Here is a 24,076-nt window from a genome sequence, read left to right as displayed (position 1 = left end):
TCTGCTAGCTCCTGCCGTCATCCCCAGCCACGCCACATTGCCCTGCAAGCTACAGAGAGGCGGTTCGCCGGAGAGCTTATCCGGCCGCCGCGGAACCGACCTCGACGAGCTATAAAAGGAGGCCCCCGAGCTTCCCCGAGCACACAGGCAACCTTAGGATGCTCCCCTAGTTCTCCTATGGCAGCCAATCGATCCGGGGAGGTCTCCTTCCTCATCTACGGCAACTGCAACCGCCGCCACTGCCCCGGCCAATTCGGCACCACCAGGGCCTCCCACTCTCCGTTCTCTTCGCCAGGAACCTCCTCATCCTCCGTGAACCTTTCCCTCTACTCGATTTCGATCGGGGCTCACTGCGGGAGAATTTTCACTCTGCCCCCAAAGCCTCCTCCGCCGTGAAGCTCACCACCGGCAGCTCCCTCTGTCCCCACCGGCCTGGCAACCACCGGGAGGACCACACTGGAGTGGCGCATCCATCCCCGCCCTCGGGGCCCCGCGAAGAGCTGCCAGTCGCCGGCGACGATCGCCTGAGCTCCGCCTCCGCTCGGGACAGGGGAAGGAGGGGGAAAGAGAGACTAGTCAAACCTGACTAGTGGGACTCTCTGGACCCACTGTCAGCGACCCCGTGCCTGTCCACGTGGGATTAAGTGAAGGCGTAATCCCCCCAGTACGTTTCCCCCGCTCCGAAAGCGTATTCCCCTCCGAAACGTTTTCTTTTCTGTTTTATTTAAATAACAGATTTTGACCAGAACTTTGACTGGCTATAACTTTTTAAATACAACTCCAAATGAAATGATTCTTTTTCCTACCTCTCTCAAATTTCACCTAGTTTATTTTAAGATTTATTTGAAAAAAATTCAGAACAACTTTTGGTGCTGTTTTTATTTTGTGTGTTAATTCTTTTATATTGCTAAAATAGGATTTTTGAAGAGAGGAGAAATGTTTCAAGTTTTGGAGTGCACCCTGCCTTTCCACACATTGAAGGCAAGCATTCTGAATCCCGGCATAATAATTTTGGTGTGATCGTTGATACATTTATAACACCACCGCATTTCGAAGGACTTGTTATTTCATGTGGTATGATCATATGCATGAGTGCATATTAGTGATTTCTAGGCTGTTGGAAATGAACACACTTGTGATGATAATCACCCTCATGTGCCTTGCATGCATACCGGCAGGAACCCGGGAAAACCTCTGCCTTGGGTAGGCATGAGTTTGTCGCTGGTCTCCGTCGGGACGGTTATGTCTGGTATGGCATGGCAAGGTGATATGAGCGGTGACTCTGTTGGTTGAAATATATTCGTCATGCTAATCATACAGGGAATACTTAAACCTCGTGAGTCGACCGTAGATCGAGTCTTGTGCCAGTAACCCCCATACTTGTTTCGTACTACCACTCGTCTCTACAGCAAGTAGAGTACGGTTCAGTAAGTTGTCAACCTCTTTCTAGCACACACCGTACAGAGAGGCCATGGTGGAAGATACCGGTTGTAGCTGGTAGGCAGGCCACCTGGTCCGGGGGCATGGGTGTTTCCGGTTGGGACCGAGAGGGGAGGCCACCCCTTAGAGCGCGCGATATAAATTTGATCCCATGCTACGCGAGGTTGTAGCCTCCCCACTTAGAGTTTGCTTAACAGGTGTCGTGGGTGATTCCAGACACGTGTGAGATAAGCTGGTGTGTGCAAGTTAGGTGTGTTTTCAACAAAAAGACCGTAGACGGAATTAGTCCCGATGGACTAAAGAAATCTGTTACTCGTGGGTAAAGAGTACACCCTCTGCAGAGCTTAAACCTATTCGAATAGCCGTGTCCATGGTTAAGGATTACAGTCTGGGATGGGTCAAGTGTCGGTCTTAGTGTCGGTCTTCGGAGGTGAAACTATTAACCAGAACTGGAATTACTACTTGTGACTTGTGATAACTATGATTATTATTATTGTTGACTAACCCGTGATATTATTGTTAATATCGAGTATCTATGGGATGGTTCTACCTCCGGGATATTCACTATGATTGTTTCTTTTAAAGCCCTTTATGTGGTGTCGCTCAGACGCCCGACTGTGGCATTTCTTTTAAAGCCCTTTATGTGGTGTCGCTCAGACGCCCGACTGTGGCATTTCTTTTAAAGCCCTTTATGTGGTGTCGCTCAGACGCCCGACTGTGGCATTTCTTTTAAAGCCCTTTATGTGGTGTCGCTAAGACGCCCGACTGTGGCATTTCTTTTAAAGCCCTTTATGTGGTGTCACTAAGACGCCCGACTGTGGCATTTCTTTTAAAGCCCTTTATGTGGTGTCGCTCAGACACCCGACTGTGGCATTTCTTTTAAAGTCCTTTATGTGGTGTCGCTCAGACGCCCGACTGTGGCATTTCTTTTAAAGCCCTTTATGTGGTGTCGCTAAGACGCCCGACTGTGGCATTTCTTTTAAAGCCCTTTATGTGGTGTCGCTCAGACGCCCGACTATGGCATTTCTTTTAAAGCCCTATATGAGGTGTCGCTCAGACGCCCGACTGTGGCATTTCTTTTAAAAGCCCTTTATGTAGTGTCGCTAAGACGCCCGACTGTGGCTTTGCTTGTTATTTATTTCATAGATTTTAATACTACTATGTTATTGCAATTTTATAAATAACTTGCTTGCACGCATCAGAGATTTATTTATCTTTTGTGACTGACGTCATGAGCATAAAATATTTTCAGCACATCATTATTATATTATACCTGTGTTCATAATGTTTGCGAGTACATTCAAAGTACTCACTGGCTTGTCCCTGGTTATTGTCTTGGCCAGATTTTCTTGCACGAAGAGGAGCGACGCGATGACACCCCCGGAACCTAAGTAATGGAGATAGCAGCCTCGCGAAGATAGGAGTTAACCTGGTCAGCTGTTCCCGTGGGAAATGGAGTCCCATAGACACTGATGTTTCACAACCCGCTTTCGCCATCAACCACTAGAAACCATTTGTTGTACTCACAGGCCAAAATGGTCTTGTACTACATATTTTGTTTTCTGCTTGGAATTTCTGTATCAAGTTGGAGCCTCATCAGCTAACAGTAATCCTGGGGCTGATGAGCACGACGGTCTTTTCTGGAAATTTATTACCCGGAAAACCGGTCGTGACAGACTTGGTATCAGAGCCAGGCTGACCATTGGCTAAGCCTATCTTAGCCAGGTCGAAAAACTTAGGCAAACCAACCCACTAGACCTTAACCAAACCCCAGCCAAGCTTCTCGTGCAAGATTGCCACTCAGTAATCCCGACGCTTTTGGCAGTCGGTGCCCAACCTATCAGCCTAGCCTGTCGATCGCACACCAGTGACCGATGGCAAAAATGTCTCACTCGCAAGCGTGCGAAGGAAGACTCCGTTCCCTTTTCTATAAAAAGGGCACGCTAGCCTCAACCCAGCACAGCACAGCCTCGAACCCAGCCACAATGCCTGGCCCCATAGTGCACAACGAGACCACATCAACCAACCTTGGAGGTTTTGTGACCATACTCGCAAACCTCACCCGTCGTGCCTATGCGTTAGAAGAGCCACCAGAATTTGTTGCATACCAAGGACCCATGAGCAATGAGGACCACCAATTCTGGGCCACTGTGCACATCTACGGTAGGGGTCTAGCACCCGAACGCCCCTACAGGTTCATCGGAAGAACAACTTCCTTTGAGCCACAAGCCATACAACTAGCTGCTCGAGAGGCTATAGTTCATCTCAGGCACTTGTCGCCCAGAGTTAACTGTCGCTCGTTCCACTACTACCCCAGACGCGAAGGGTATGGTAGACCACCCCAAGTTGCCAACGGAGATCACGAGACAGATCCTGCATTGTTGCACCTGGTGCGCTATGTAAGTGCACTAGAGGAACTATGCGATCAAATCACTATTAATTTAATTGCAGCTCGTGGAGAGCTGGTTCGTCGAGCCCCGGCGAGAGAAGAAAACGAGCCCAACGCCGACAACCCAGTCGTGCTGTTTGGACAACCGATCGAGACCCCGAGATCAGCTCCAGCCATCAGCCGAGATGCTTTGATGACCCCAGAAGTGCTTCATCGCCTTTTGGGAACACACTCCAACGGGATTGTGGCTAACAATCCCCGCGATTATTGTCAGGACCCCGACTCGATGTCACATCGATCTAGCTGGTAACACCTCATATCACTTTGCGGCCTCACGCACGGTATCCCCACGGGTGTCGTCTTACCTTTTCCCGGGACCGTTTGCGCCTTTTGGCTCACGTATATGATAGTGTCGCTAGCATCCATATGATAAAGAGCCCGGGCTGACATGACTAGTCGTAAACCCAAAGTGGCACAGACTTACAGGGACAGGCATCCATGACCCAGCTTCGAACGTGTCGGTCATCAGCAAGTGGGTCCGGGCTGTAGCACTGGGCTAGCAGGACTCCGGTAAACCGGGCTGTAGCGGGCTAACAGGACTCCGGTACTCAAAGCGTGACATTTCCCCGAAGGGACAGACACAGGAACGAAGAAGGACACATGCCGGCCAGCCTAAGTGTTCCAGAGCAGTAGCAAGCTACCATGGCTCAGCGGTAACACTAGGAGACATTTCCCGGTAAGAGAGGCTACTAAAGATAAACAACTAGATAGTCAGATCCCACACATACCAAGCATTTCAATCATACACACAATATGCTCGATATGTGCAAATACAACGAAGCATCACAACATGACTCTATGACACAAGTACTTTATTTAAGGCTCAGGGAGCCATACATATCATACACACAGGTACGGGTCTCACGACCCCACATACAAGTCATACAGTCATACAAGCCAGCAGCGGAAGTAACTTGTCTGAGTACAGACAACTAGTAAAATAAAAGAGGCTTGGAAAGCCTAGCTATACTACGTGGTCCTTCACAAGCTCAGGGTCACCACCTGGGTCTTTAGCCTACTCGTTGATGTCAACGTCTACATAGAACCCATCAGAAGGGGTTGCAGCGTCTTCTGTAAAAATGTAGATTATAGCAACATGAGTACAAAGGTACTCAGCAAGACTTACATCAGATCCTACATACATGCATAGTATCAAGAAGGGTTGGTGGAGTTATTGCAGCAAGCCAGCTTTGACTCTTGGCTAGGCTATCCTACGATACTCCAACTTGAAATAGTTTTGCGCACACGAGTCCACTACTCACCACTTCAATACACTACCGAGGATCCACCTCCGTCTTCCTACGGAAGAGCCATCCTCGGCACTCACACTTATCTTGAGGCTTTTAGTAGTTTCCATTTACTTGTCTATGAACTGTATAGGCAACCAAGTAGTCCTTTACCGCGGACGCGGCTATTCGAATAGATCATGTTAACCCTGCAGGGGTGTACTTCTTCATACATGTTTCCACCACTTAGCGTCTGCACACGACATGTGCTCGGCAGACTTCAAGCGAAAGCCGACGTGGGTGTAGACCACGACCTACCTAAACACTTAAGCCTCTAGTCCAGGTTTATCGCCTATTCAGGTTCCATCCGCAGGGAGTCCGGCCGAGGTTTCCCATACGGCCCCGAACGATGTGAACAGGGTTCCCGAGATACCTAACGGGTATTCGGTACACCCGGCCACGTACCTACCGCATCACAGCCCACCCCTACGGTCAGCGCTGTCCACGGCCTCCAGTAGGCTACAAACACCAGAAACTACTTGCAACTCCTGGACAGAGAGCTAGGGTGAATAAGAAGTCGAGCGGGGTCATATTTCAGGGCCCAATGTATGGTAGTAGCTGATTCTTAAATCACACATACAGATCTCAGTGCTTAAGGTCGGCTTCAATGAAACAACCCACCATGTACTCCTACATGGCCTCTCATCGATACCTTTACCAAATCGTGTTCACCACACCACTCTCATTACCGACATAATCATTTCACTCTAGCCCATCACCCAGATGAACCAGACCTGACACGACTCTAAGCATAGCAGGCATAGCAAGGTAGGAACAACACATACATATGGCTCAATCAACTCCTACACATGCTAGTGGGTTTCATCTAGTTACTGTGGCAATGACAGGTCATGCAGAGGAAATGGGTTCAACTACCGTAGCACACAGCAGTTTGAATCGCGTTGTCTTAATGCAGTAAAAGAGAGCAGGAGCGAGAACATGGGATTGTATCGATATGATCAAATGGTTGGTTGCTTGCCTGATGGTTCGTTGCACGGATACGGTTCTTCGTTAGGGTAATCACGGTACTCCTCGGGGACAGATCCTGTCGCAAAGGACATCGATACACAAACATCACCAAACAATATGCAACAATATGATGCATGCATGAAACATGGCAATATGAGTGTGTTGGGCTAATGCAACTAAAACCAGAAGGGTTTGAACAAATTTGAATCAAAGATTCAAATTCCAAATTCAAATATGGCCTTTTAAAGTGCTTTTCCTTGTTCTGATTAAAACATCAATTTAACTTGTTTGATCATGCATGAAAATAGTACAGATGGATAGATTGGATTTTTCTGATCATTTTTCATATATAATTTGTCCAATTTGGAGTTACAGAATAAAAGTTATGAATTTTTGAAGTTTAAATAATATTCTGGAATTTCCTGATTTAATTTAAATCCAGAAATTCAATTACTGCGTCAGCCTGACGTCAGTGTGACGTCAGCAGGTCAACGGAACTGGTCCAGGTCAAACCTGACAGTGGGTCCCGCATGTCAGGGTGATTAATTTAATTAAAACTTAATTAAAACTAATCCTGTTTAATTAGCAGGGCTGGGCCCCACCTGTCATTGACTCAGGGGAGTCAACCAGGGCCCACCCGTGGTCAAAGTCAGTGTCGGCTGCCGGCGTTTAGTCGCCGGCGAGCCCGACGCGGCGGCGGGAGTGGTTTTGGCCATTTCGGCCACCAAATGGACCGCGGAGGCCACCGGAGTGGAGCTGAGGACAACCCGCAGCTCTTGGCGGAGTCCGTTGGGGTCGGGGTGGCCGGAGTCGACGCCGGCGACGACTTTGGCGGCCACCGAGGTTCGGTCGGAGGTGAACTTGGTGCTAGAGGGTTCGGTGAGGCTCGTGGAGTGGCTAGCTAGGTGCTGTGGAACGCGGTGAGCAAGATGGACACCATCTTGTGGCCGGAGGATGACCGGGAGCACGTCGGCGACGAGGTCCACGGCGGTGGGTGCGGTTGAGCTCCGGGAGGTTGCTACACGGCTCGGGAGCAAGAACGGAAGGGAGGGGAAGATGGCTAAGCTCACAGTGAGTGCGACGGAGTCCTTGGTGCGGCCGGAGATGGACCGGAGCGACGACGGCGTTGAAGGGGATCTCCGGCGACGGTGAGCTCGGGCGAGGTCGGTGCGGTGGTCTCGGGCGTTGCGAGCGCTCGGGGCTCGGCTGCTCGATGAAGTGGACAGCGGCGGAGCTCCTGGACACGGTGAGACGGCGTGGAGACGACGGGGAGCACGGCTACGACGGTGGTGCGGCGATGGTGGCGTCGGCCATGGCTGGGGCGTGCGAGGGGGAGGAGCTGGAGAGGAGAGGGGGTGTCTGGGGGGTTCGGGGGAGAGAGGGAGGCCGATCCACGTCGTCACCTGGCGAGGGGAGCGGCGAGGCGGCGAGCAGGTGCGTGGCGCACGCCGCGGTCGCCGTCGGGCACCTGCCTGCCTGCCTGGCCGGCAAGCAGCTCGCTGGAGCGGTGCTGGGCTGGGCCGGCAGGTGGGCTGGCTAGTGGGCCTGCGGTGGCGCCAGGTAGGGTTTTCCCTTTTTTTTCTATTTCTGTTTTTATTTAATATATCTGCAACTTTGTTGAATTAAATAAAATACCTAGACAACTCCAAAAATCACCAAACTACTCCTGGTCCATAGTTGGATTATTTCCAACATGAAACATTTTAGTTTGGAGATATTTGAGCATTTAAATATTTTATATAATTTTAAATGCCCAAATTCAAATAGTTATGATTTAATTCAAAAACCCTAGGATGGCCTAGGAAAATGTGCACCACTTTTGCAGAGGTTCTGAACCAAGACAAAAATGATGGGCATTTTAGAAGGGCATTTCAGGTTCATTGAAAATTATTTTAGTAAACCCTAGTTGGTTTCAGAGGGGACTGGGGGTTCTGTCATCCCCATTTCAAGTTTCTGATGAAAGAGTAAACATGATGCAACACTCTAATGCATGACTAGCTAGGGTGTGACAACTCACCCCCACTCAAAAGAATCTCGTCCCGAGATTTGGGTTCCTCCGAGAAGAAGGCGGGATACTCGAGTCGAAGACGATCCTCCCTTTCCCAAGTTGCTTCATCCTCAGAATGGTGCGACCATTGAACTTTGAGAAACTTGATATTATGACGTCGCGTGGTACGTTCGGCTTGATCGAGGATACGAATGGGGTACTCTCGATATGTAAGATTATCTTGGAGATCAAGCGTTTCGTGGTCCACTTCACGGATAGGATCCGAGAAGCAACGCCTGAGTTGAGAAACGTGGAAGACATCGTGAACTCTGGAGAGGTGCGGAGGTAGTTCCAATTGGTAGGCAACTTCTCCTCGTTTGGCAAGAATGCGAAAAGGTCCAATGTAACGAGGAGCCAATTTGCCTTTGATACCGAAACGATGGGTTCCCTTCAGAGGGGTGACCCGAAGATAAGCCTTCTCGTCAACCTCGAAAGTCATAGCCTTATGTTTTCGGTCATATTGACTCTTTTGACGGGATTGGGCTGTTTTCAACTTTTCACGAACGATACGAACTTGTTCTTCTGCTTCCTGAATCATATCCGGGCCAAAGAATTGTCTTTCCCCGGTCTCTGACCAGTTAAGGGGTGTTCGACATCGTCGTCCATAGAGAACTTCAAAAGGGGCCTTACCCAAGCTAGATTGATAGCTGTTGTTGTAAGCGAATTCGGCAAATGGAAGGCACTTCTCCCAGTCCATTCCGAACGAGATAACAGAGGCTCGAAGCATGTCTTCTAGAATTTGGTTGACGCGTTCCACTTGACCACTTGACTGAGGGTGGAAAGCGGTGCTAAAGGAGAGACGGGTTCCCATAGCATTTTGGAAACTTTCCCAAAATCGAGAGGTGAAAAGACTTCCTCGATCCGAATTGATTTCCAAAGGAACACCATGGAGGGACACTATTCGGGAGATGTATAAGTCTGCCAGCTGACTAGCGGTTATACTCTCACGAACAGGTAAGAAATGAGCTACTTTGGAAAGACGATCGACCACGACGAAAATAGCATTATTCCCTCTTTTGGTCCTGGGAAAACCGGTAATGAAATCCATACCAATTTTATCCCATTTCCATTCAGGAATAGCTAAGGGTTGAAGGGTGCCAGCAGGCCGTTGATGCTCTGCTTTTACACGACGACAGACGTCGCAATTTGCAATATACTGAGCAATTTCTCTCTTCATCCTAGTCCACCAGAACCTCTGGCGTAGGTCCTGATACATCTTAGTACTACCGGGATGAATAGTGAGAGGAGATTCATGAGCCTCCTTAAGGATCAACTGCCGTAGATGCTGGTTCTTGGGAACCACTAGACGGTTCTCAAAGTACACAACACCATGATCATTTGTAGAGAAACAACTAGCACCTCCGCTAGCAATGTTCTCTTTGATTTTAGATATTCCCTTATCTCGCTTTTGGGCAGCGATGATTTGATCCGTAAGAGTAGGTTTTGCTACCAAGGTGGAAGAAAACCTTGAGGTACAATGTGAAGGTTAAGCTTCCGAAATTCCTCATGGAGAAGCGGTTGACTTTGTTGTAACATCAGATTGTTACAATAAGATTTACGACTTAACGCATCAGCCATGACGTTGGCTTTCCCTGGGGTGTAGGTTATTCCTAAGTCGAAGTCTGTGATTAATTCAACCCAACGTCTTTGCCTGAGATTCAGATCCGGTTGGGTGAAGATGTACTTCAGACTTTGGTGATCAGTGAATATCTCGCAACGATTACCGAGGAGGTAATGTCGCCAGGTCTTAAGTGCATAGACTACGGCTGCAAGCTCTAGATCATGAGTAGGATAATTCTCCTCATGTGGGTGCAATTGCCGTGAAGCGTAAGCAATTACGTGTCGATCTTGCATGAGAATGCAACCTAGTCCTTGTCGCGAGGCGTCGCAGTAGATAACAAAGTCCTTGGAGAAGTCTGGCGGTACCAGCACGGGAGCAGAGGTCAGGCGTCTTTTCAGTTCCTGAAAGCTGTGCTCACATTGTGGAGTCCATTCGAACTTCTTATCTTTCTTGAGGAGTTCGGTTAGAGGTTTAGCAACTTTGGAGAAGTTCTCGACAAAGCGACGGCAATAGCTCGCTAAGCCTAGAAAACTCCGAACTTGCTTGACCGATTCGGGTGGAGTCCAATCAAGGACGGCTTGAACTCGCTCAGGGTTAACAGCAATACCTTTACCAGATATTACATGACCCAGATAGGTCACTTCTGACAACCAGAATTCACATTTAGAAAATTTGGCATAAAGGCGATGCTCTCGAAGTTTCTTCAACACTAGCCTTAGATGTTCGGCATGTTCTTCCTCGTTCTTGGAGTAGATGAGTATATCATCGAGATAAACTACGACGAATTTATCCAAATACTCCATGAAGATTGAGTTCATTAACCGAGAAAAGGTGGCTGGAGCGTTGGTTAAACCGAAGGACATGACGGTGTACTCGTATTGGCCATAACGAGTAACAAAGGCCGTTTTAGGAATGTCCCCGTTTCTGATTTTGATTTGATGGTAGCCCAACCTCAAATCCATCTTGGAGAAGACTGAGGATCCAGCGAGTTGATCATACAGATCGTTGATCCTGGGAAGCGGGTATTTGTTCTTGATTGTGACCAAATTGACAGGTCGGTAATCTACAACCATTCGGTCCGTACCATCCTTCTTCTTGACGAATAGGACGGGGCAAGCCCACGGAGATGAACTAGGGCGGATGAAACCCTTTTTCAAGGATTCATCGAGTTGTTTCTTAAGCTCGGCTAGTTCTAGGGGTGCCATCTTATAGGGTCTTCTAGCAATCGGAACGGTTCCGGGGATGAGGTCGATTACGAACTCAACATCCCTGTCAGGTGGAACACCTGGCAATTCCTCTGGAAAGACATCCGGAAAGTCACGGACTACCGGAACGTCCTCAAGGTCTGGCAAAGGGCTGGCGTTAAGAGAATATAATTGTCGCTTGGCTATTCGGGTCAAGACATTGACTATCTTTCCCGAAGGATGGGTGAGTTGAACAGTCCTAGAGAAGCAATCAATTTTGGCTTGATGAGCTGACATCCAGTCCATACCCAAAATGATATTAATATCTGAAGATTTAAGGGCTATCAAAGATGCGAGAAAAACAAGTCTGTCGACTTGGATTTCATTTCCATGGCTTACTCTAGAAGTTTGCCATTTGGATCCCGGAGTTTGAATTACCATAGAGGATGGCAAGTCACAGAATGCAACGTTATGCAAACGAGCATAATTTTCAGATATAAAGGAATGAGAGGCTCCTGTATCGAAAAGAACAGATGCCGGGTGGCAATTAACAAGAAGCGTACCGAGAACGACGTTGGGGTCCTCTTGAGCTTCTTCGGCAGAGATACAGTTGACATGGCCACGTGAAGCGGTGACCGGTTTAGCATGAAACACTTTCCCTGTCGGCTTGCCACGGCCAACAGCTTTAGCAGATTGATTGGGGTTGGTCTGGGGACACTCACGCATATAATGACCAGATTCCCCACACTTGAAACAAGTCACGGAACTGGTACGTGGAGGAGCATTATTGGTTGGACCCCCATAGGGCTTGGCCGGTGCAGACTGTTGAACAGGGCGAGGCGCCTGGAAGGATGGCCTCGGTGTGAACCTGGGTGGCAGGGCGGTGTTGGGTACCCACACGCGGCGCTTCTGAGGACCAGCACCGGATGAGGAACCCGTGTCACGTCCATGCTTGCGTGTTGCGTCATAGTCAGTCTGACCAGTTTCAGCACTGATGGCTTTGTTGACAAGTTTCGAAAAAGATGTGCACTCATGCAGACGGAGGTCGCGGCGAAGCTCAGGACTAAGGCCCTTACGGAACCTTGCTTGCTTCTTGGCGTCAGTAGACACTTCCTCAGTTGCATATCGGGCGAGATTACCAAACTCCCTGCTATAGACATCCACAGAAAGTCGGCCTTGGGTGAAACTGCAAAATTCTTCACGTTTACGGTCCATGAGACCCTCCGGAATGTGATGTTCACGGAAAGCCTCGCTGAATTCAGCCCAAGTTGTGACATGGCCCGCTGGGCGCATAGCTCCATAATTCTCCCACCATAGACTGGCGGGGCCTTCAAGATGATACGCAGCAAAGGTGACCTTGTCAGCCTCCGCTACCAGCGCGGAACGCAGCTTATGAGAGATACTGCGAAGCCAGTCATCAGCGTCGAGAGGCTCGACGGAGTGGTGGAACGTGGGTGGATGCAATTTGATAAAATCACTAAGTGACACCACATTAGCCCTCTGATGGTGTGCTGTATTCTGTTCAATACGCTCCAACAAACGGTTTGTCTCCCGCTTGTTTCTCTCAGCTTCCATCATAACCTCGGCTAGTGAAGGAGGATGAGGCAGATTTTCATTCCTGGCTTCACTGCCTTCGGCCTGCTCTTGGGAAGCAGGGTTAGCGCGCGTGTTGACCATCCTAGGTAAACAAGACAATGATTTAGTCAGAATGATAAAATTCCGACATAGGATACATAATGTAAGGAATAACTCGGAATGCAAGGATGATCATCCGTATGACATGGTAGATACAGAAACTGCTTCTTTATTCCATCGTCATACACACCATACAAGGTTTAGTACAAGACCAAACAAAGTACTATTACGGTGAGAAAAGGATTACATCTCATCGGAGGCATTCCAAGCTCCTATACATTATTTTTCTACATCTCCGGAAAGAGTACAAACTAGAACATATCCCACGAGTCACGCGGGACGATAGACGACACAGCTAGTGCGAACTAGTGGATACTACCACTAACTCAGACCGATCCGTAGTAGTCCTCGTAGAAGTCACCTCCATAGCCTGGAAGCTCAACATGTTCATCCGGAAACAGACGATCTCGCGGAGCTTGTGGACCATAAGGGCTAGGATGAGGTCGTGGACCAACAAACGGTGGCCTGCGGGGACCGCGAGGTGGGGTGATGCCTCCTACATCACGCCAAACCATCACGTCTGGCAGAGCAGATCTCACAGGATAGAGATCGCGCATATCTGAGAATCCAGCTTGCACCGCCGGTGCGAACCGAGTCAAAGTGGCCCAGTGGTCAGCACGGGTATTGAAGAGCTCTAACCTTAAGGCCCGATTTTCACGGTCCTTATCCTCGAGCATCTCAGCAGTGGTGCGAGTTCGTGAATCCTCCTGAGTGGAGTCAGCATAGATAGCCTGGAGATATCCTTGTGCTCCCGGAAGTGATCCTGGCATATACCGGAAATCAGAGTCCCGAAATAAACCAGATCTGACTCGCATAATGGTCATCATGGAATAGGCGGCATCCTGCACAGCCATCTCAATAGTAACCCCGAGTCCATAGGAGCAGTGAAGAGGCTCGGTGGATCCAGGATAAGATGGAAATATCCTGACAGTGCAGAGATACTGGCTTTGATTGAAATCTCGGAATTGCTCTTCGACCGTGTACTCAGGATACCAGCGGTATCCAGCCTCAGTCATTACCCTGACCAACTTAGCAGTATGGCCGGGCACATCTAGGCATCGAGTCAGGCGAACCACTTGATTGAGGTCGCGAGTGGCCATCTGAAAGCATGATCATAATGCAAAGGCATTAGAATTTCTAGCAAAATTTCGGCAGCATAACAGCTGTAAATGCTCAAAAAGGATATTGAAACATTTGACAAAGGATTTCGTACACACTCAACATCATCACATCAAAGTTCTGAACCATTCTGGCTACATAATGTGGTAGTAGAACTGAACTAGGCTTGTAACCATCAAACTTATAAGGTACTACTGATTAGTAACACGTGATCCTGACAGAGAGAATAGATCTTAATTCCTTAACCCCCGGTGGAAGAATGGACTGACTCAGATCAGAATGTCATAAGATATAAGAAGTAAAAAGAGCCTTACGTTCCATCCCACAAACAATTCCCCTACATATAACTAAAGAATTTCTAGACTCAACATCGACCAGTTTGGCTTGGAGAACCTACAGGCAGTCCGGCTCTGATGCCAACGCTGTCAGGACCCCGACTCGATGTCACATCGATCTAGCTGGTAACACCTCATATCACTTTGCGGCCTCACGCACGGTATCCCCACGGGTGTCGTCTTACCTTTTCCCGGGACCGTTTGCGCCTTTTGGCTCACGTATATGATAGTGTCGCTAGCATCCATATGATAAAGAGCCCGGGCTGACATGACTAGTCGTAAACCCAAAGTGGCACAGACTTACAGGGACAGGCATCCATGACCCAGCTTCGAACGTGTCGGTCATCAGCAAGTGGGTCCGGGCTGTAGCACTGGGCTAGCAGGACTCCGGTAAACCGGGCTGTAGCGGGCTAACAGGACTCCGGTACTCAAAGCGTGACATTTCCCCGAAGGGACAGACACAGGAACGAAGAAGGACACATGCCGGCCAGCCTAAGTGTTCCAGAGCAGTAGCAAGCTACCATGGCTCAGCGGTAACACTAGGAGACATTTCCCGGTAAGAGAGGCTACTAAAGATAAACAACTAGATAGTCAGATCCCACACATACCAAGCATTTCAATCATACACACAATATGCTCGATATGTGCGAATACAACGAAGCATCACAACATGACTCTACGACACAAGTACTTTATTTAAGGCTCAGCGAGCCATACATAACATACACAAAGATACGGGTCTCACGACCCCACATACAAGTCATACAGTCATACAAACCAGCAGCGGAAGTAACTTGTCTGAGTACAGACAACTAGTAAAATAAAAGAGGCTTGGAAAGCCTAGCTATACTACGTGGTCCTTCACAAGCTCAGGGTCACCACCTGGGTCTTTAGCCTACTCGTTGATGTCAACGTCTACATAGAACCCATCAGAAGGGGTTGCAGCGTCTTCTGTAAAATGTAGATTATAGCAACATGAGTACAAAGGTACTCAGCAAGACTTACATCAGATCCTACATACATGTATAGTATCAAGAAGGGTTGGTGGAGTTATTGCAGCAAGCCAGCTTTGACTCTTGGCTAGGCTATCCTACGATACTCCAAGTTGAAATAGTTTTGCGCACACGAGTCCACTACTCACCACTTCAATACACTACCGAGGATCCACCTCCGTCTTCCTACGGAAAAGCCATCCTCGGCACTCACACTTATCTTGAGGCTTTTAGTAGTTTCCATTTACTTGTCTATGAACTGTATAGGCAACCAAGTAGTCCTTTACTGCGGACGCGGCTATTCGAATAGATCATGTTAACCCTGCAGGGGTGTACTTCTTCATACATGTTTCCACCACTTAGCGTCTGCACACGACATGTGCTCGGCAGACTTCAAGCGAAAGCCGACGTGGGTGTAGACCACGACCTACCTAAACACTTAAGCCTCTAGTCCAGGTTTATCGCCTATTCGGGTTCCATCCGCAAGGAGTCCGGCCGAGGTTTCCCATACGGCCCCGAACGATGTGAACAGGGTTCCCGAGATACCTAACGGGTATTCGGTACACCGTGCCACGTACCTACCGCATCACAGCCCACCCCTACGGTCAGCGCTGTCCACGGCCTCCAGTAGGCTACAAACACCAGAAACTACTTGCAACTCCTGGACAGAGAGCTAGGGTGAATAAGAAGTCGAGCGGGGTCATATTTCAGGGCCCAATGTATGGTAGTAGCTGATTCTTAAATCACACATACAGATCTCAGTGCTTAAGGTCGGCTTCAATGAAACAACCCACCATGTACTCCTACATGGCCTCTCATCGATACCTTTACCAAATCGTGTTCACCACACCACTCTCATTACCGACGTAATCATTTCACTCTAGCCCATCACCCAGATGAACCAGACCTGACACGACTCTAAGCATAGCAGGCATAGCAAGGTAGGAACAACACATACATATGGCTCAATCAACTCCTACACATGCTAGTGGGTTTCATCTAGTTACTGTGGCAATGACAGGTCATGCAGAGGAAATGGGTTCAACTACCGTAGCACACAGCAGTTTGAATCGCGTTGTCTTAATGCAGTAAAAGAGAGCAGGAGCGAGAACATGGGATTGTATCGATATGATCAAAAGGTTGGTTGCTTGCCTGATGGTTCGTTGCACGGATACGGTTCTTCGTTAGGGTAATCACGGTACTCCTCGGGAACAGATCCTGTCGCAAAGGACACCGATACACAAACATCACCAAACAATATGCAACAATATGATGCATGCATGAAACATGGCAATATGAGTGTGTTGGGCTAATGCAACTAAAACCAGATGTGTTTGAACAAATTTGAATCAAGGATTCAAATTTCAAATTCAATATGGCCTTTTAAAGTGCTTTTTCTTGTTCTGCTTAAAACATCAAATTAACTTGTTTGATCATGCATGAAAATAGTACAGATGGATAGATTGGATTTTTCTGATCATTTTTCATATATAATTTGTCCAATTTGGAGTTACAGGATAAAAGTTATGAATTTTTGAAGTTTAAATAATATTCTGGAATTTCCTGATTAATTTAAATCCAGAAATTCAATTACTGCGTCAGCCTGACGTCAGTGTGACGTCAGCAGGTCAACGGAACTGGTCCAGGTCAAACCTGACAGTGGGTCCCGCATGTCAGGGTGATTAATTTAATTAAAACTTAGTTAAAACTAATCCTGTTTAATTAGCAGGGCTGGGCCCCACCTGTCATTGACTCAGGGAAGTCAACCAGGGCCCACCCGTGGTCAAAGTCAGTGTCGGCTGCCGGCGTTTAGTCGCCGGCGAGCCCGACGCGGCGGCGGGAGTGGTTTTGGCCATTTCGGCCACCAAATGGACCGCGGAGGCCACCGGAGTGGAGCTGAGGACAACCCGCAGCTCTTGGCGGAGTCCGTTGGGGTCGGGGTGGCCGGAGTCGACGCCGGCGACGACTTTGGCGGCCACCGAGGTTCGGTCGGAGGTGAACTTGGTGCTAGAGGGTTCGGTGAGGCTCGTGGAGTGGCTAGCTAGGTGCTGTGGAACGCGGTGAGCAAGATGGACACCATCTTGTGGCCGGAGGATGACCGGGAGCACGTCGGCGACGAGGTCCACGGCGGTGGGTGCGGTTGAGCTCCGGGAGGTTGCTACACGGCTCGGGAGCAAGAACGGAAGGGAGGGGAAGATGGCTAAGCTCACAGTGAGTGCGACGGAGTCCTTGGTGCGGCCGGAGATGGACCGGAGCGACGACGGCGTTGAAGGGGATCTCCGGCGACGGTGAGCTCGGGCGAGGTCGGTGCGGTGGTCTCGGGCGTTGCGAGCGCTCGGGGCTCGGCTGCTCGATGAAGTGGACAGCGGCGGAGCTCCTGGACACGGTGAGACGGCGTGGAGACGACGGGGAGCACGGCTACGACGGTGGTGCGGCGATGGTGGCGTCGGCCATGGCTGGGGCTTGCGAGGGGGAGGAGCTGGAGAGGAGAGGGGGTGTCTGGGGGATTCGGGGGAGAGAGGGAGGCCGATCCACGTCGTCACCTGGCGAGGGGAGCGGCGAGGCGGCGAGCAGGTGCGTGGCGCACGCCGCGGTCGCCGTCGGGCACCTGCCTGCCTGCCTGGCCGGCAAGCAGCTCGCTGGAGCGGTGCTGGGCTGGGCCGGCAGGTGGGCTGGCTAGTGGGCCTGCGGTGGCGCCAGGTAGGGTTTTCCCTTTTTTTTCTATTTCTGTTTTATTTAATATATCTGCAACTTTGTTGAATTAAATAAAATACCTAGACAACTCCAAAAATCACCAAACTACTCCTGGTCCATAGTTGGATTATTTCCAACATGAAACATTTTAGTTTGGAGATATTTGAGCATTTAAATATTTTATATAATTTTAAATAATTTTAAATGCCCAAATTCAAATAGTTATGATTTAATTCAAAAACCCTAGGATGGCCTAGGAAAATGTGCACCACTTTTGCAGAGGTTCTGAACCAAGACAAAAATGATGGGCATTTTAGAAGGGCATTTCAGGTTCATTGAAAATTATTTTAGTAAACCCTAGTTGGTTTCAGAGGGGACTGGGGGTTCTGTCATCCCCATTTCAAGTTTCTGCTGAAAGAGTAAACATGATGCAACACTCTAATGCATGACTAGCTAGGGTGTGACAATTATCATCATCACTACCCCGACCCTGCAGTTCCTCCGCCATCTCCGACTAATCCCGGCAGTGAGACATGTGGAGAAGCCTCGGCATCCACCAGGCACGCCCGTTTAGACATTAACGAGGTAGACTAAGCCGTACGAGTAGTACCGAGTCTCAGTGTATCCTCACTTTGTAATCATGCGACCGTGTATATTAACGCAGCCTGTCGTTGTGCCTCTGTTTTAATGGTAGCCTTGCGTATTTTTCTTTGTCAGCGCATAGTTGCACATTTTCCGGGCACAACTACCAAAACCAACCCGACGACAACCACAGTAACACGTCTCTTTATGAGATATGTGTATCTCTGACACTGACCTGACCTTTGGAGCTAAGCTGGCAAATTTATTACCTTTCACCACGGTAAAACGAATCCGGCTCCATTGCTATATAAAGGCCACCTTGTGACCTTACCCAGCAACCCTCACTTTGTGCACCACAGTCACAACTTTTTCCTGTCATGCCGAGCCCCAGCATTCATCTGAGAACCCCAGATGCAACCCCAGGTAGCTTTGTCAAAATATTGTGGGATTTTACCCGCAGTACCATGGGTTCTACCCAGCCACCTCAGTACGAGCTGTTCAAATCTAGAATCACCCCATCCACCTCGGAATATTGGGCAGCAGTACACATTCCTCTTGTAGACCCCAACCAAGATCCAACAGAAGTTTCCTTCATGGGGAAATCTATGCCAACCCCACACCTGGCTATAGAAGCTGTTGCGAAAGAAGCGATTGCTCGCCTTCGATCCGCTGTACCCTATGCCCGCGAACGAGGATATTATTACTTTCCGAGCCGTGCAGGACCCGGAGAAGTAACATCTTTTCCCGGTGGACGCATTGAGAGAGACCCAGTGCTAGCCAACCTTATCCAGTACATCATTGCTCAAGAGCATTTGAACCAATGAGTGATGGATTATCTCCAGAATCTCACTGATCTGAATCCTCAGATTGCCATCGGCAGACCACTGAGACCCGACCCGGAGAGACGCATACATCGACTGGTCAATCCATTGCCTCCGATAGAAGAGGAGTGTATCCCAGTACCAGAGACATTTTATCAGGACCCCGTCCAGTTACCGTTTTCATTTTAGACGTCACTGCTGTATTTATTTTTGCAGCATTTATATTTGCGTGTATCTTATGCATGGTACCCCAAATTTGTGCGACGAGTCGAGTATTTAGTTTCTACTGGTATGAGTAATTTTTCTTCGTGATTAACTTGTGTAACCGCGAAAGATCCTAGTATGAGTTTTCTTTTTACTGAATTGCTGCATCATTTATCCCCTCACTACGTGGATTATTATTATTTTTATTCACGCAGCACCACGGCAGCAGTCTCACAACCGCTCGAACGCATATGGAACTTTTGTTTTTCACAACGGCTCTTAGCAAATCTCGAGGACGAGATTTTTCTTAAGGGGTGTAGTATTGTAACACCCCAAAAATTTAACCAGGTTTTAGTTATTAAAATTTTTGCCAAGAGTTTAAAATTTTTGCATGCAAGTATATCTCTGTTGATTTCAAAACTTTTCTTTTAATATTAAGGAGTTTTTCCCAAGTGGATCCTTCCAAAACATATTGGACTTATTTTCCCTCTCATTTAAAAACATCTCTCAATCAGGAGATTTATTTATAAAATTATTTCACCCTGAGCTTTATTCATTAAATGAGTTGTTTTAAAATTTGGAGCTCTTTTTGAACTACAACCTTTTGATATATTTAACTAAAAATTTCACCAAAATTTGGAGATGTCATGTGATGTCTCTAAATCACTTTTGTGCAATAATATATTCCATTCATTGAATATTTTGAGCTCTACACCCAATTTTCTTCTCTGGTCCAGAGTGCATTTTGCACTACAACCCTTTTAAATAATTCTTTCTAGCCTCCACCAAAATTATGGGACATTGGTAGTAGCATATGATTCAACATTATGCAAAAACCTAGTGCTGTTCTTTGAAAATTTTGAGTCAATCAACCTCTTTTTCATTCTGGTCCAGCCTTGTGATTTCTACTGCAACCCTATTTAATTTTGCTCCAAAGATCTTGTGTTTTCTCCTACTTGTAGACAGCCCTACCAAACCCCTAAATCCAGGAGCATGCACCCATTGGATTAATTTTGGTTCATGAAATAATGTCATTTATTTCCTATCCAGAATTGTAGTTTTGCAAAACTTGCACTAGCAAGTTTCTCCTTTTGTCCAAATGACCTCACCACTCTCTCTTGCATCTAAGGAGACACTGATCTGGAGTTTTTGACCACTCCAAGACTTGCCTAAGTGCCCTTGGCATTTTGTCAAACACCTTATGGGCATGATCTGTTTTGGCATGAATTTTGGTTTGCACTGTGAACCTGATCCCCTGACCAAACTAGCATGTCCACTAGACTCCCAGTTGCTCCTAACCTCGATCTGGTAAACCCCAACCTCACCTGCGACCTGTAGCATGCCGCGGCATTGTGTCGAGCATCTCCCGTGCGTGCACTGGACGCGCCCAGAGCGCGCGTATTGCACGATGTCGCGCCCGAGCCGACACGCTGGCCCTCACGGTTTTGGCCCGCTCTGCAGCACCACGCCACGCGCTCCCCTTCTCACCGCAACACGCCAAGCCGCCCCTCGCCACGCCGGCAGGCCAAGAGCTAGCCGCCACAGCCGCCCGACAGCCTCTGCCCATGTCGGTGCCGCCAAAGCCACCTCCGCTCGCTAGCTCGCCCTTGGAGCAGTGCCTACTCGTCCGCTAGCTCCTGCCGTCATCCCCAGCCACGCCACATTGCCCTGCAAGCTACAGAGAGGCGGTTCGCCGGAGAGCTTATCCGGCCGCCGCGGAACCGACCTCGACGAGCTATAAAAGGAGGCCCCCGAGCTTCCCCGAGCACACAGGCAACCTTAGAATGCTCCCCTAGTTCTCCTATGGCAGCCAATCGATCCGGGGAGGTCTCCTTCCTCATCTCCGGCAACTGCAGCCGCCGCCACTGCCCCGGCCAATTCGGCACCACCAGGGCCTCCCACTCTCCGTTCTCTTCGCCAGGAACCTCCTCATCCTCCCGTGAACCTTTCCCTCTACTCGATTTCGATTGGGGCTCACTGCGGGAGAATTTTCACTCCGCCCCCGAAGCCTCCTCCGCCGCGAAGCTCGCCGCCGGCAGCTCCCTCCGTCCCCACCGGCCTGGCAACCACCGGGAGGACCGCACTGGAGTGGCGCATCCATCCCCGCCCTCGGGGCCCCGCGAAGAGCTGCCAGTCGCCGGCGACGATCGCCTGAGCTCCGCCTCCGCTCGGGACAGGGGAAGGAGGGGGAAAGAGAGACTAGTCAAACCTGACTAGTGGGACTCTCTGGACCCACTGTCAGCGACCCCGTGCCTGTCCACGTGGGATTAAGTGAAGGCGTAACCCCCCCCCCCCCAGTACGTTTCCCCCGCTCCGAAAGCGTATTCCCCTCCGAAACGTTTTCTTTTCTGTTTTATTTAAATAACAGATTTTGACCAGAACTTTGACTGGCTATAACTTTTTAAATACAACTCCAAATGAAATGATTCTTTTTCCTACCTCTCGCAAATTTCACCTAGTTTATTTTAAGATTTATTTGAAAAAAATTCAGAACAACTTTTGATGCTGTTTTTATTTTGTGTGTTAATTCTTTTATATTGCTAAAATAGGATTTTTGAAGAGAGGAGAAATGTTTCAAGTTTTGGAGTGCACCCTGCCTTTCCACACATTGAAGGCAAGCATTCTGAATCCCGGCATAATAATTTTGGTGTGATCGTTGATACATTTATAACACCACCGCATTTCGAAGGACTTGTTATTTCATGTGGTATGATCATATGCATGAGTGCATATTAGTGATTTCCAGGCTATTGGAAATGAACACACTTGTGATGATAATCACCCTCATGTGCCTTGCATGCATACCGGTAGGAACCCGGGAAAACCTCTGCCTTGGGTAGGCATGAGTTTGTCGCTGGTCTCCGTCGGGACGGTTATGTCTGGTATGGCATGGCAAGGTGATATGAGCGGTGACTCTGTTGGTTGAAATATATTCGTCATGCTAATCATGCAGGGAATACTTAAACCTCCTGAGTCGACCGTAGATCGAGTCTTGTGCCAGTAACCCCCATACTTGTTTCGTACTACCACTCGTCTCTACAGCAAGTAGAGTACGGTTCAGTAAGTTGTCAACCTCTTTCTAGCACACACCGTACAGAGAGGCCATGGTGGAAGATACCGGTTGTAGCTGGTAGGCAGGCCACCTGGTCCGGGGGCATGGGTGTTTCCGGTTGGGACCGAGAGGGGAGGCCACCCCTTGGAGCGCGCGATATAAATTTGATCCCATGCTACGCGAGGTTGTAGCCTCCCCACTTAGAGTTTGCTTAAGAGGTGTCGTGGGTGATTCCAGACACGTGTGAGATAAGCTGGTGTGTGCAAGTTAGGTGTGTTTTCAACAAAAAGACCGTAGACGGAATTAGTCCCGATGGACTAAAGAAATCTGTTACTCGTGGGTAAAGAGTACACCCTCTGCAGAGCTTAAACCTATTCGAATAGCCGTGTCCATGGTTAAGGATTACAGTCTGGGATGGGTCAAGTGTCGGTCTTAGTGTCGGTCTTCGGAGGTGAAACTATTAACCAGAACTGGAATTACTACTTGTGACTTGTGATAACTATGATTATTATTATTGTTGACTAACCCGTGATATTATTGTTAATATCGAGTATCTCTGGGATGGTTCTACCTCCGGGATATTCACTATGATTGTTTCTTTTAAAGCCCTTTATATGGTGTCGCTCAGACGCCCGACTGTGGCATTTCTTTTAAAGCCCTTTATGTGGTGTCGCTCAGACGCCCGACTGTGGCATTTCTTTTAAAGCCCTTTATGTGGTGTCGCTCAGACGCCCGACTGTGGCATTTTTTTAAAGCCCTTTATGTGGTGTCGCTAAGACGCCCGACTGTGGCATTTCTTTTAAAGCCCTTTATGTGGTGTCGCTAAGACGCCCGACTGTGGCACTTCTTTTAAAGCCCTTTATGTGGTGTCGCTTAGACGCCCGACTGTGGTATTTCTTTTAAAGTCCTTTATGTGGGGTCGCTCAGACGCCCGACTGTGGCATTTCTTTTAAAGCCCTTTATGTGGTGTCGCTAAGACGCCCGACTGTGGCATTTCTTTTAAAGCCCTTTATGTGGTGTCGCTCAGACGCCCGACTGTGGCATTTCTTTTAAAGCCCTTTATGTGGTGTCGCTCAGGCGCCCGACTGTGGTATTTCTTTTAAAAGCCCTTTATGTGGTGTCGCTAAGACGCCCGACTGTGGCTTTGCTTGTTATTTATTTCATAGATTTTAATAATACTATGTTATTGCAATTTTATAAATAACTTGCTTGCACGCATCAGAGATTTATTTATCTTTTGTGACTGACGTCATGAGCATAAAATATTTTCAGCACATCATTATTATATTATACCTGTGTTCATAATGTTTGCGAGTACATTCAAAGTACTCACTGGCTTGTCCCTGGCTATTGTCTTGGCCAGATTTTCTTGCACGAAGAGGAGCGACGCGATGACACCCCCGGAACCTAAGTAATGGAGATAGCAGCCTCGCGAAGATAGGAGTTAACATGGTCAGCTGTTCCCGTGGAAAATGGAGTCCCATAGACACTGATGTTTCACAACCCGCTTCCGCCATCAACCACTAGAAACCATTTGTTGTACTCACAGGCCAGAATGGTCTTGTACTACATATTTTGTTTTCTGCTTGGAATTTCTGTATCAAGTTGGAGCCTCATCAGCTAACAGTAATCCTGGGGCTGATGAG

The sequence above is a fragment of the Triticum aestivum genome, chromosome 2B (assembly GCF_018294505.1).
Source record: "Triticum aestivum cultivar Chinese Spring chromosome 2B, IWGSC CS RefSeq v2.1, whole genome shotgun sequence".
In the NCBI taxonomy this organism is placed as follows: domain Eukaryota; kingdom Viridiplantae; phylum Streptophyta; class Magnoliopsida; order Poales; family Poaceae; genus Triticum; species Triticum aestivum.
This window is presented reverse-complemented; position numbering follows the sequence as displayed.